Genomic DNA, 12,099 nt, shown 5'->3' with positions numbered 1-12,099 from the left:
TGCAGTGCCCCCCACTGTCCAATGGCATGCTGAGTAGCCTATCTCAACAATATCTTCCCAAATTCTTTATTGTTGTCACTAATGGAAAAACGACTGTTGTAATGGGAGAGGAAATTACTCCTGCTGGAGGAGTGCTTTCAAATGACACTTTTAGCCTTGAAACAATTTTTAGCCCTTGAAAGCTCAGTAACTTTCTCCTTGAAGCTTTTGTGGGCCAAAAAACACATGATGTGGGAGATAAGTGACCATCTGCAGGTTTCTTGTAAAAAAAAGCAAAAGCAGATGCAGAGAAGTGTTGTGTGTTTTCATACAGAACATAGTCTTTTCTGTTTTAATTCTCCTTATGGAAACTGTCCCCTCAGAGGTGGAATTTGCCTATGTGGAGGAAAGATAAAGGTACCACAGAAGCAAATAATGGAGGAAATTTTCCTGATCAATAGAAATGGATGAGTAGCCAGTGACATGACCACTTATATCAGCCTTCAGAGTGTCCATGGGGCAAATAATTTAATCTTATCTCTCCAATATAGTACAAAATGTAGCAGTTTCCTGAAAAATAGAAGAGATTATAAAATCAAATTAGATTTACAGAAAAAATATGGAGAAATTGTCTTGGAGTGGTAAGAATGACAAGAAAGATAGAATGGACTTTCATACAGTTGAAAGCTGTGATCTCTTCCAGGTCCTCCTTCAATCCCAATTATTGTTAGAGCGGGTGTAAAACAACACTGCGGAATAAACGCCGAGCTGGTTAGAGAGGCAAAAGCTTTATTTGAGGAAGTTACATACTTGAGGGAAAGAGGGAGAGAGATCCTAGCTATCTGACTACATCTTGCAGAGAGAGAGAGAAAAAGTGTGGCAGGAGAGAGAAGAAGCAGGATATTGCCCTGGTTAACCCAATAGGAGACAAGACAAGGAAATGACCCCCAGGAAACAAGAGAGGTGCTATTCTCACTGTCCTAACTAAGTGATCCTTGCTGCCCCCTGCATGGTAGGCTCTTCTTCCTTCTTGCTGCTGCAGTACACCAGACATTGCTATTTCTAACACCCCTTCTCAATGTCTAGTGTACAAAGTCCACAAAGTTCAGTCTTTCACGTAGACTTTGAAATTTCTCTTTGGCAAGTGGCTTGGTGAGGATGTCTGCTGTCATTTCTTCTGTAGGGCAGTACTGTAGCTCAACAAGCCCTTCTTCTTGCATATTTCTCACAATGTGATTCTTTATGTCAATGTGCTTGGTTCTTGATCCAATTCTTTCTGTATTTGCAAGCTTTATGCAAGATTGATTATCTTCAAAGAGTTGTATAGGTTTGGGTTCATTTATCCCAAAGTCTTCTAATAGTTGTAGAATACACTTGAGTTCTTGGCATGCTTCTGCTGCTGCTATGTATTCAGCTTCTGTAGTTGATGCCGCTACTAGGTCTTGCTTTCTGCTTGTCCAACTGATTGCTCCTCCGCCATAAAAGAATAGTCGTCCACTGGTAGACTTTCTGTCTGTGATGTCTTCTGCCCAGTCAGCATCCATGAATCCCACTAGTCTGGGATTGTCGCTTGCTGGTAGCTTGAGCTTCAGTTGTGCAGTACCTCTCAGGTATCTTGCCAGTCTTTTGACTGCTTGCCAGTCATTCACACTTGGTGATGCACTTTTCCTGAACAGTATTCCAACTGCTGCTGCTATGTCAGGTCTGGTCACTGTACTTATGTAGAGCAGTTTTCCAATTGCTTCTCTGTACACTTTGATGTTTCTCAGAGGTTCATTGTTTCCATTTTGTTTCAGGAAATCTGTTTCCATTGGAGTACATGTTGGTTTTCCATCTTTCATATCCATGTAGTCTAGGAAATCCATGATCTTTTGCTTTTGATTGAGAAGATAGCTTCCATCTTCCTCTCGCTCTATTTGAACGCCGAGGTAAAAACTGACATTTCCAAGACGCTTTACTTCAACCTCTTGGTTCAGGTGCTGAATTATTTCATCACAATCTTGTTGATCCTCATAACAAAGAAGAAGATCATCTACATAAATCAGAATAAAAGTCGATTTGTTGTCTTTCTTTCTTGAGTACAGGCAGCGTTCTGCCCCGCCTTGCTTGAATCCTTCTTTGATGAGCATTTGGTTCAGTATCTGGTTCCAGGCCCTTGCAGCCTGTTTCAGTCCATAAATGCTCTTCTGCAGTTTGCATACAAGTCCTCTGTCTTTGGACTGTTCATATCCAGGAGGCTGTGTCATATACACGTCTTCTTCCAGCTCACCATGAAGAAAAGCAATTTTCACATCCAGATGCTCCACATGCATCTTCCTTGCAGCTGCTATGCTCAGTAGTGTTCTTACTGAAGTGTGTTTCACTACTGGTGCAAAGGTTTCATCATAGTCTTCTCCATACTTCTGGGAATATCCCTTTGCAACTAGTCTTGCCTTGTACTTTTGTACTTCTCCATCTGCATCAAGTTTGGTTTTGAAAATCCATTTGCATCCTACTGTCCTTTTTCCAGGTGGTAGTTCTGTGAGGATCCATGTCTTGAGAGTCAATTTCTTCTTTTGCAGCTTTTCTCCATTTCTCTGCTTCTCTTGTTGGCATTCCTTCTATGTCTTCCCAGCTAGAAGCTTCTGGTACAGCTTCTGATTTTGCCAGGTAAGAGAATTTCAGTGGTGGAACTCCTTTGTTTATTCTGTCTAAGCGTCTGACACTTGGCTCTGCTTCCCCTTCTCTTTCTGTGGGCTCTGCAGGTGTCACTTGCGTCTCAGTCAGGTCCCAGAGTTGCACAATTTCTGGCTGCTGTGCTGCATGAGCTTCCTTTGGTGTAGACTCTCTGGTGTCAGGCTTGCTTGCCTTCTCTTTTTCATTACTGTACACCACATGGTGGATCTTCACCGTGTCTGTCTCTGGGTTGAGGATTCGATATCCCTTGCATCCCAGTGCATATCCAACAAATATGCCTTCTTCTGTTCTGAGATCCATCTTAGACCTCTTTTCTTTCGGAACATAAGTGTAGGCCTTTGATCCAAACACTCTCAGATGCCTTACATTGGGCTTGTGGTTGTACCACAGTTCAAATGGTGTGCTGCTTGCACCCTTTGTAGGTAGCATGTTCTGCAGATAGGCAGCAGTGTTGATAGCTTCTCCCCAATATTTTTGAGGTCGCTGTGCTTCTTGCAGCATGCTCCTGCACATTTCTGTGAGAGAACAATTTTTCCTCTCCGCGATCCCGTTGAGTTCGGGGGTGTATGGCACGATCAGGTGATGTTCTATTCCTTCATCTGCTAGGAAGTTTGTCATCTCCTTCCCCACGTACTCGCCTCCATTGTCTGTGCAGATAGCCATTGGTTTTCTCTGGAATCTGTTCTGCACCATTGCTAGGTACACCTTGAATTTTTCCAGTACTTGGCTCTTTTCCTTGAGCAGGTAAATCACAGTAAATCTTGAAAAATCATCAGTAAAAGTCAGAAAGTACTTATTTCCACTGGGTGTTACTGTTCCCATGGGTCCACAGACATCACTGTGAATCAGCTCCAGTGGTCTTGTCGTCTGCTTCTCACTCTGCTTGGTGAAAGAACGTCTTGTGCCTTTGGCTTGAATACAGCGAAGACATTTCTCTGCATCAGGACATTTTCTCATTTGCAAATCATTAGTCAGATTCTGCCTTTCAAGCTGATATATATAATCCATATTAGCATGTCCAAGCCTTCTATGGATAAGATTAGTACAATTCTTGTGGGTGCAGCTTTTAATTAAATTCACTGCCCCTTCAGAGCAATCCAGCATATACAGGCCATCCTTCAATGTGCCTTGTGCAATTAATTCACCTTCATTGCTAATAAAACACTTTGAATAGTCTCAATGCCTTTCTTCGCCATTACTGATACAGATAATAAGTTAGTCTTAAGTTCAGGTATGTAGAGACAATCAGCAATCTGCACTTCTCTAGTTTGGCCACTGGGTAGCGCACAACATGCAGATACGGTCCCTTGTCCCCGAGCTGTTAAAGCTTCTCCATTTGCAGTATACAGTTTCTCATGACTTTCATTCATCTCATTAAAAAACTTTTCATCTTTGCAAAGATGGTTAGTACATGCACTGTCAATTGCCCATTTGCATATGCTTTGATCATTTTCACCAACAATTAAACAGTTGTTGTTTGTTTTGCTGGTATTTGGCCGGCTGTTTGCATTTGGCGAGTAATTAACTCTATCTGCATTCCTAAAGGCTTTTGTTTCCGTCCCTTGTGGTGGTTTGCTCACTCTCTGTGAATCACGAAAGCGACAGTCTTCCTTTAAATGCCCTCTTTTTCTGCAGATGCTGCAGAATGAATCATTTCTTGAACTGACTCTTAAAGCTAGCTCTCTTGGCTCATTTTTATAAGTCTGTCTGTTAAAATTTTCTTCTTGCAATCTTGCAAGTACATAGTTTAAGCTTAGACTTTCTCTCATTTCCAAAACATGCACAATGCTTGCATAAAATTGAGAAAGGCTGCTTAACAGAATTATAGCTAAATCCTCATCCTGGATCTCCTTTCCGAGGGATCTTAATTTCTGTGTTAATTCCATGAAATTTGCAATATGGTCTTTTAGTTGTTGCTGAGGCTGCATCTGAATCCGATACAATTGCCTCAATAGCAAAATTTTAGTTTTAATTGATTCTTGGCAGTTTATTTGTAGAAGAGATGTCCACATTTGTCTAGAAGTGGGCTCGTGAATAACTCAACAATTGTTTATCACTTAAAGCATTAATGATAATAGATCTTGCCTTATTGTCTTGTTTTGTCCATCTGGCTTCATTCTGTTGATTCCCTGTCGGTTTTTCATCTGTTACCGCAGACCAGACGTCCAATTGTATGAGGTGCGCTTTCATCCTTTCTGCCCAGAGATCGTAGTTCCTCCTGTCATCTAACCGATCGACTTGGAACCCCTGCTGTGCACTATAGGAGTGGGCCATCTTTCCTCTATTGTCTGCCCTCTGTACTTTAGCCTGCGGCTATGGCAGAAGTTTTATTGCTCTCTCTTAACTTCAGCTTGCGTTAATTGCCTCTGTGGCCCATTACCCTGTTAGAGCGGGTGTAAAACAATGCTGCGGAATAAACGCCGAGCTGGTTAGAGAGGCAAAAGCTTTATTTGAGGAAGTTACATACTTGAGGGAAAGAGGGAGAGAGATCCTAGCTATCTGACTACATCTTGCAGAGAGAGAGAGAAGAAGTGTGGCAGGAGAGAGAAGAAGCAGGATATTGCCCTGGTTAACCCAATAGGAGACAAGACAAGGAAATGACCCCCAGGAAACAAGAGAGGTGCTATTCTCACTGTCCTAACTAAGTGATCCTTGCTGCCCCCTGCATGGTAGGCTCTTCTTCCTTCTTGCTGCTGCAGTACACCAGACATTGCTATTTCTAACAATTATACAGGTTGTGCTGCCAGTAAATTCTCCCATCTTCAGCTAGTGATTAATGCCTAATAACTAACAAAACTGCATCTTTCTATGATTTGATCCTGGTATGGATTTGTGAAGATGAGGAAGGGCTCCTGTTTAGGCAAAAGAAGAAGGATCTCTTATTTTGTCTGTATTGTCTAGCTGTTTGCTTCTATACAGGATTCAAGGTTCAGGTATTGACTATAAACCCAAGCAGCTTGAGCTTAGTATAACTGAGGGAACATCGTCCAAAGGAAATAGGCAGGTGTGGTCTTGCTTTGTGTTCCTCAAAGGGAGGTAATATCAATAAAGGTAATGAATAGAGTTTTCTCATGTGTATTTTATTATAAACTGTTCTGTACATTATTAGGTGGAGAAGCACGATATAAAGTTTCATAAATCTGCCTATCTATCACTTTATTTATACTCTTGTCTTCCTCCCCAATGAGAACCCAATGTGGCTTACATCGTTCTCCACGTTTCTATTTTATCCTCTCAACAACCATGGAAGGTAAGTTAGGCTGAAAATGTGCCCAAAGCTGGGTGTCCAAAGTCACCCAGCAAGTTTCCAGATCAGAGTGGGATTTGAACCAGGGATTTAAACACTCTAACCACTATATATTACTGAGTCTCATCTATGTCTATACCTACCTACCTACCTACCTAATGCTACAACTATGGAGCTCTGATTAGGTTTGTCCTTCTGTTGAAGAGTAGGAAAGATTTTTTTTGTGTCAGCCATCCGACAGTTGTAATTTAGCATGAGTGGATTATTGCTACAAGTTGTTAGGACAAATTTGGCTGTTTTTTTTTTTTAAAAAATTGATATACTTTATTTTGGACTTTTAAAAAGATTATTTGTGAACCACCTTGATTGAATTCGCTAACATGATTATAAACGTTAAATATTTGTTCAGATTAGAATCTCTATTCCACCCATAAACTCTCAGAAATATGAAAAAACCAACCATTTATCACTCTTCTACTATCTTGTGTGTTTACACACAGTATATTTAACGGTGTCTGTGCACAAAAACAGCAAAACCAGGCCATCTGGAGATCAGGCACAGTTTGTACATTCTTAGTGACTCTACAGGTTTATACATTCTTGGTGACTTTACAGGTTTACAGAAACCTTTAACTTTTGTATGTTAACCAAACGAAAAACTCAAAAAGTAAAATATTTTAGAAATGAAACCACTGAACTTGCTCACTTTTATTAACTCTTTCCCAGCCAAAATTTTGCAATAGTGCAAAATGGGCCAGAAAGGGCACTAAATAAATACTAGAACTGCTAAAACAGTGGGATGCATTGAAGACACTAGAGCAACATTTTAGAAATGAAACTCTTTTGTAGCCAATATGCTCCTGGAACTACATGGAATGGAAATTAAACAAATATTAATACTGCCAAAAACAGTAGGATATGTTAAAGACAATGAAGAACAATATATTAGAAATTAAAATGGAGCACTGTTTAAATTTTATTAATCTTTTCCCAAATAAAACAGATTTTTAATAAAAAATACTTTACAACACCAGTTTCTAAGGCACACCAACCAGCCTAATACACATACAGTGCAATCCTAAAACCTTCCACCTGGTGCCCACACACCCGCAGATTTGTGGCATCGCTTCATTTCTCCGGAAGGACTTTCACAGGAGAGCTACACTGGTGTGGCAAGTTTGGCCAGGCTCAGCCAAGAGAGAATGCTCACTAGTTGTCATGGCAATGCCAACAGAATCCACCAGTTGCATGGTGGCCGCGTTCTCTCCTCTGCCTGAGGGGGGAGCCTGGCCAAAAGATTCTGAATGGAGACCCAGCATGGGCTGCTAGAATCCTCCCTCCAAAACAGCTGTGTCAAGCATGGCTCCCTGGGTGATTGCCCCGCAACTGGTGAGCCTCAACTGCAGAAGCCAGCATTGGAGGGGTGCCAGTGAGGAGAGAGGAGAGGTCAGCATGAATGAGCAAACCAGGGCAGCCACCCCCCCTCCTTATCCCCTCACCCATCTGCAAGTCAGGACTCAGGAGACAGATAACCCCTGTGCACCCTTCACCATGTGCACTCTCCTCTGCCTTGTACTCTAAGTCCCCACAGCAGTGTGGTCTCGAGCAGAGCCTTTGGCTGTGTCCCTACTTACCTGGGTTCATGGGCGCCATGGCTAGAGGGTTATGTAGGTTGCGTGGGGACTGACAGGCCACCAGGGAGGGGCTCAGCCACCGTGGGGGAACGAACAGATTGGTTGCCATGGTAGATGGCATCCTATGCTCTGCCAGGTTGCTTGGGCACAGCCAGGTGTGGAGAGGAGTGACTTTTCCCTTACAATGGGCACCTATGGGCTGCACTATCATTTTTCGTAGTATAAATTTCCATCGCTGCAGGGGGCAATTCCAAGTCCAAAACGGCTTAGGGAGCCGACTAACTCTTGCCCCATTCCATCACCCGCTCCCCCACACAAGGATTTATGCTTTAGATCTGCCTGTGCGCAGTCACAGCAGCTGAGTGCAGGTGGGGAGCCCAGGAGCAGCAGCAGCAGAGAGAAACACCAATGTAAAGGGTGGTTTACACTGGCCTAGCAGGCAGATACACCATCATCAGGGTTTGTTGGTTTCCTAAGCGCCCTCCGCCCCATTCAGGAATCAGGATTGCACTGATCGGCCTAGGATTGGCCTAGATGGCAGTGATGTACTAAGCTACAAAAGTTCCACAAACCACACATTCAGTTACCAATTCAATTCAATTCAGTTCAATTCACTGCTTTGTGTAAAAACAGTCTGGAATGGAAACTTCTCCTTGGACTACACCTATTAAATTCATAGAGACCACAGAACTCGCAGTGCAATCAGTCACAAAAGTCCCACAGAATCCAGTTTCCATGCAATGTACTGTTTTGCAGAAAAACAATCTGGAAAAGACACTTTCCCTTAGTCCATACCTGCCATAGGTGCCATAAGACACTTCACATATCGTTAGATTTCATCCAGTTTCTCTGGTTCTTGATGGAGAGAAAGTTGAGTATCATCTGCATATTGATGACCCTCACCAAAAATCTCAAGATGATTTCTACCAGTGGTTTTGTGTAGATGTTAAAAATCATACAAGACAAGATGGAACTTTGTAATTTGGTGTTGATTCATCTTTGTTTATTTTCTGTTTTTAATTTTTATTGTTATGTATTTTAAAGTTAGCTTTTAATGTTTTTGACTGTTGGCTGCCCACATTTGGTAGAAAGGCAACATAGAAATGTTTTAAATAAATAAATAATAGGACCCCATAGACCAGGACCCAGAGGTCAAGCAGATATCTCCCAGCAGCATCTGTTGAAACCTCCCTTCCACAAAGGACTCGAACCAGTTTAGCATAGCACCAGTCAGGCCCATCTCTGCCACGTGGTTTAGAAGGACTGTTACCCAAATGGCTACCTGTTTCTGTACCCATTCCCTTAATGAAAATAATCTGTACATGTCTAGGGTGCAGAACAGAAACCAAAGGGTTAATGTAAAGTGGGGCTCTTCTTCTATATATACTGGGGTCCTGTGGAGGGTTCTATTCTTGCTACTGAGAGAAATGACGAGGAGAACGGGGTGGAGAGGAGGGAGAACCCTGGTCTTGCTGCCTGCTGGTAACTCTGCTAACACAGTGGGGAACTAACCATACAAAAGCATTTACAAAGCATTAACCAGAAACAACATGTAAGGATTCCCTAGTGATGCAGTAGAGTCATTGTTTGACAGCTGTGGTCAAATGACTGAAAGAAAACAAATTGAAATTGGGCCCAGATAAGATGGAATTGATACTGATTGAGAAGACCGAGACCTTTAAAACATTCTGCTTCTCATCTTTGATGGGGTTCAGTTGACCCTGACTGACTCAGTTAAGAGACAAGGGGTTAGACAAGAATCAGTGCTCCAAGCAGCCACGGGAGCAGCACAGCATCCAGATATGGATAAGGGGTTATAGTGGATCCAGCACTGCTGCTAGAAAAGCAAGTCAATGCAGCTGCAAAAAAGGCCTTCTCCCAACTCAGTCTAGCCTGGAAGATGGAGCGCTATCTTGATGCTGTTTAGTCCTAGGAATGAGTGCTCATGCTTGCCACTTCCTGCTTATTAGTTTAACAACATTAATGTGCTCCTGCCTGAAAACACCACTGCCAACCTCATTCATTCGTCTCTTTGCATAGACCATAGGATGCCTCTCCTCCTGAGCTTCCTTTCATGTTTGCCATCTTATTTCTATTAGGGCATTACTTCCTACATCATAAACTCCTGGGACCTTTGAAGCTTTCTATGACTTAGCAACAGAGGTGGCCAAAGTGGCCAAAATAACCACGGAAAATGGCTCTTCACCTCCTCTGGCCCGATCCCTCTTCCACCTCCACTGCTTCATCTGATGAAGGTCCACCAGCTAATGAGCAAGTATAAGCCAGCAGCAGCAGCCAGCACCACAGTGAAGCCAAGGACTATTGCTGCTGAGCTCCTATGGCTCATCCATGTCTCATCTGAGGCTGGTGCCTCTGGTCAAGGGTGATCACTGATGGAGCCAGTGGGGCAAAGACCAGCCAAATAATGCAGACAGGCAGCAGCTGTAGCACCAGGCTTTTCTGCACCACTATAGTGCGGATAGATTCTTGCCTAGCCAGCCTTATTGGACCTCCTGGCTGCCTGGACACTGACTGGGGGCAGATAAACCAAGCTGCCAACTGATTAGAAATTGTCTCCTGGAGGCCGTAACAGTAAACTTGTTCCTGCTTAGAAGCCCTTTATCTTTATCTGTTATAGTCTGGTGTAGAACATTTGCTGCTCCACCATCTTCAGCCTCCTCAGTCTTAGGGTTGCCAACTGCTGCTTGGGAAATATCTGGAGATTTGGGGATGGAACCTGTGGAGGGAATAGTTTAGGAAGGGAAGGAATCTCATTTCTAAAATATTGTTCTTCAGTGTTCTTAATGTTTCCCACTGTTTTTGTGGTATTAGTATTTATGTAGTGCCTGTTCCGGGAGCATTGTGTCTGGGAAAGGGTTAATAAATGCATGCCAATTCAGTGTTTTCATTTCTAAAATATTGTTCTGCAGTGTCATTAATGCTTCCCATTGTTTTTAAAATAGTGCTGGTTTTGTGTATTTATTTAGTGCCTGGTCCAGCCTGTTTTGTGCTGTTTTGGGAGCAATTTGGCAGGGAAAGGGTTAATAAAAGCATGGTATTTCCATGTTTTCAATTATAAAATATTGTTCTGCAGTGTCTTTAACACATCCCACTTTTGTGTGGTACCACTGTTTAATGCCTGTTCCGGCTTTTACCCTCTCCCAGACTAACCTGCTTCATAAAGTTGTTGTAAGGATAGAAGAGGGGGGAAATGAACCTGCAAGCCACATTGAGTCACCAATGGGAAGAAACGCAGGATGTAAATATATAATTGCAAAAATAAATAATGAGATTTGGGGGCAAGTCAATCTCAGAATTTTAAACAACAAAAACAAGTGATCTACCTCGCAAGAATCGTTTCAGAGCAAACGCAAAATGGCAGTTTTGCAAACTGAAAATATCTATAGCTAAACACTGAAAAGGATTCCTCCGTGGGGAACTTTCCCTCGTGGTGGATGGGGAAATAAAGCGGAATTCCCTGAAAACAAGGGACATCTGGCAACCTTAATCCCAGTCTAGACAAGACTAGGGAGGCACCTCAGAATGCACTTTTGGCAGATGGAGCAAAAGCGCTGAGACACCCCCCCCCCCCTTTATAATTGTGACCCTCCTTAACCTCCAGGAATCTGTCCATCCCTCCCTTCAATCTATTCGGCTGGAGTTTCCAATGGCTACTTAAAAAGGCGGCCGACACTAGGCGGAGAAAGGAAAGCGGGGCGGGAGCCGCCGAAATTTCAGCGATCCAGGTTGAAAGAGTCGAGCACCGATGGCTTCGATTGGTTCGGAATAAATGTCTCGCTGTTAGTCGGGCCGCCATTTTAGATGGGGAGCGGAGGAGAGCGGGCGGCTCTGAGCGACGGACGAACCCTGGTAGGAAAGACGAGGCGGCGTCGCCACCACCAAGGACACGGGCAGGTAGAGAAGGGCAGCGTCCCTCGTGAGATATTGAGGGGTCGGAGCATTTCGCAGTCGGAGCCCCGGTAACGGGGTGCAGCCGTCGGAAGGGACGAGTGGAAAGGGGGGGGGGGGTCGCGTCCTTTGTATCTTTCGGGTACGGTAATAGGCATTAGCAAGGGCTGCAGTCGGCGAAAGGAGGCTGCTGTTGCCGTTTCCGTCGTTCGTCGCCGCTGCGTCCTTGTGTAGAGCTAGCCAGCCTAGACGGCACCAGCGCTTGACTGACAGAGTCCCTGGAAGGGGATGTTGTGAGGTGTCATCGATTTAGGTCTGTCTGTCTGTCTGTCTGTGCCTTCTCCCTGTTCCCCGCAGTGTGCTCGCCCCTTCATTGTTTCCTGCCCATGTTAGACGGGGAGACCTGTCTTTTCAGCCGGCTCGGGAGGGCTCCGTTGTTGACAGTATTCCGCTTTCGGGCCCTTCCATTTTCGGGCTGCCTTCTTCCTCATTTTGTTTCGGGTGGGTGAGTGCGCGCCGAGGTGCCCTTTAGGGAATGGGCGTGTGTTGGGCTATGAGGAAGGCCAGCAACGCAAGCATCTGTCTGCTGGCGTCCTGCACGGCAGCGCGATGCAGCAGGTCCTCTGCTTTATTGACAAGGCTGGGGGTGGATGC

The 12,099-nt window shown here is 44.0% G+C and overlaps 1 protein-coding gene across 5 annotated transcripts in view; it reads left to right on the top strand.

The window, feature by feature from the left end:
• The window catches only part of RAF1 (Raf-1 proto-oncogene, serine/threonine kinase), a 143,347-nt gene that overhangs the window by 55,642 nt on the left and 75,606 nt on the right, over positions 1-12,099 (top strand). For 3 of the 5 annotated variants that reach the window (XM_054976860.1, XM_054976855.1, XM_054976856.1), the window contains exon 1: positions 11,337-11,451. The exons of 1 other annotated variant lie outside the window; for it this stretch is intronic. The gene's annotated coding sequence lies outside the window, so the exon portion shown is untranslated. Of the gene's footprint in view, positions 1-11,336; positions 11,452-12,099 lie in introns of those variants that run through there. One more of the 5 variants, XM_054976858.1, reaches the window with a different exon arrangement.

Source organism: Eublepharis macularius, chromosome 4 (genome assembly GCF_028583425.1).
Source record: "Eublepharis macularius isolate TG4126 chromosome 4, MPM_Emac_v1.0, whole genome shotgun sequence".
Lineage (NCBI taxonomy): Eukaryota > Metazoa > Chordata > Lepidosauria > Squamata > Eublepharidae > Eublepharis > Eublepharis macularius.
This window is presented reverse-complemented; position numbering and strand designations above follow the sequence as displayed.